General features: G+C 31.7%; 1 pseudogene; it reads right to left on the minus strand.

Moving 5' to 3' along the window:
* Positions 1–1,225: 1,225 nt before the first annotated feature.
* Positions 1,226–1,399, minus strand: LOC133047354 (U2 spliceosomal RNA; annotated as a pseudogene).
* Between the last annotated feature and the right edge of the window lie 1,018 nt (positions 1,400–2,417).

The following is a 2,417-nucleotide window of genomic DNA, read 5'->3' on the forward strand; positions in this document are numbered from 1 at the left end:
AACCACTTTGGAGAACTCTTTGCAGTTTCTTATAAAGTCAAATATATGCCTACTTTTTGACCATTTCTAAGTATTTACTCCAAATATATATCCATTAAAAGATATATTCAACAATATTCATAACAGATTTATTCACAGTAGCCAAACTGGGAACAATTCTGGTGTCTATGCATAGGGGAATGAATAAACATTTTTAGTATATTAATTCAATAATTGCAGTAAAACAAAAAACTCCTGGTATATGCAACAGCATGGATGAATTGTGAGGATATTACAGTGAGCTCAAGAAGCCAGCCTTAAAAGTCTGTCTTCCAGAATTCCACTTAAATATAAATCTATAGCAGGCAAAATTAATCTGTAGTGACAGAAAACGTATCAGTAGTGGCCTGGGGCTAAGAAGGGAAATGTATGGAACTGACGTGAAAGGGACAGGAGAGAACCTGATGATGTGATGAACATGTCCTACAACTTGATTTGAGTAGTTGCACAGATGCTTACATTTGTCATAATTCACACTATACAGATAAAATGAGTACAGTGTGAATTTTTTATGTCATAGTTTATTGATGTAAATTATACCTCAATAGAGTTGATTTTAGTTGTCATAATGCATAGTAGAATAAATTCAATAATTAAGGTATATGTAAGCTATTATTCTATATTAATATTGCCCACTTATTATTTGAATCAGAAACTGCCAAACATGAAGAATCCCATGTATATCTGAAGTCGTCCCTTCAATTTCTTCTTGCCCCGGTACTCCTTCACCAAATTACCAATTAATAAATATCTTTCAAACCTTCATATTAGTTATAAATAAGTCACAAATTTCCTCAAATGTCTCATACAGTGAGAATTACATATATGGGTGGAATGAAGAAGTTGTAGTTAAGGGATGTAAGAAGGATGAAAATGAGATTAACTGAAATTTTGCTACTCAAGAAAGTCTGATCAGCATGATAGTATATAATAAGTATTACAATTCTTCAGCAGCTGAGTTTGAAATAAGGCAGATGTCAGGAATCAGTCAGATATAAAGAGGCTTCCCACATTTGGTTTGAAAGTAAATTTTTTAAAAACACACACAGATCATTTGACTTGCACATGACCTAAAATTAAAGTTGGTCATTGTTGGCAATGAAAAAATACCAAGAAACCTGTTTGTCTGCAAGTACTGCTTATTTCTGCCCCCTGGTTTTGATTACTTTTTATGAGCCTTTCATTCCATTTCATTCCTATTGTCTGTATCAACAGGAAACATAGAAAGTAAAGAAGTAATTGAATTCATGCTTGACAACTATAAAGTTTAATGGATCATTGAAATTTCTCCCTTCACTGCCAGACAAGCAAGCTTTGACTTGTACTACACTTGATCTTAGCCAAAAGGCCGAGAAGTGATTAAGCTTTGACTTGTGATCAAAGAAGAAAACTTAATATTTAGAATTTTATTTTGTACCCTTTCACAGGTACTAAATAATAGGTACCAAAGAACCAGAGGTCAGTTAACTAAATGAGATTATTTGTTTCTCAATTAACTATGCAGCTGTCTGTCTGAACTCTGAAATAAGTAGCTGAATTTAATCTTGAAGGACATTTTTACTTTTAAAATCCTCTCACTACCTGAAATTGTGATGTAGAGTAGGAGAAAACTAATATCAAAAGTAACTGCTCCTTACTGCGCATTTCAAAATATTTTTTAACTTGCACATTTGATGAAAATTTACTTAGAGAATTTATTAAATTACTTAAATTATATTCATATACTTTATACAGATATACAATAATTTTTAACATTTGACATGTGATCTGTGTATTGAAATCATTTTTATATTTAAGTAGATGTTAAATAAATTGATACTGATTATATTTTAGGAAAAAGCATATAGTTTAGTTATAGTAATTTCCATTAATACCATTGAATTATGTAAGATTGTAAAAAGTATAGGCATGTCACTTTTGTTTTTATTTCAGAACATATTTCTATACCAATGAGTAAATAATGATCTTATATTTCTTTGCGGTAATCAGGAAAAATGTAGACTACTCTTTTATTTATGCTGATTTAATTGTCATATTTACATATTTTCTGCCTTTTGATTGGCCCATACATCTGTTCTTAATGTTTCTGTGAAAATTATATGAAAACCACCAAGTCAAGGTTTTGATCAGTAGTTCAGAAGCAACCCAGATGCAATATAAACACTAGAAGATAATGCTTCCCATGGCTAGTGATGGGACAGGGCCATTTTTCATGGATCCTGAAGAGCCAGAGAAGCCAAAAATTAGAAATATGTCAGCCTCCAAGTTTAAGATTATCTTAAATAGCTAAATGCTTCCAAATGTGCAAGTTTCCCCAAAGCTACTTTGATTTTATTCTGTTCCTGTACTAGGAACTGAAGAAGGGAATGGCAGCCCAC

The sequence above is a fragment of the Dama dama genome, chromosome 26 (assembly GCF_033118175.1).
Source record: "Dama dama isolate Ldn47 chromosome 26, ASM3311817v1, whole genome shotgun sequence".
Classification (NCBI taxonomy): domain Eukaryota; kingdom Metazoa; phylum Chordata; class Mammalia; order Artiodactyla; family Cervidae; genus Dama; species Dama dama.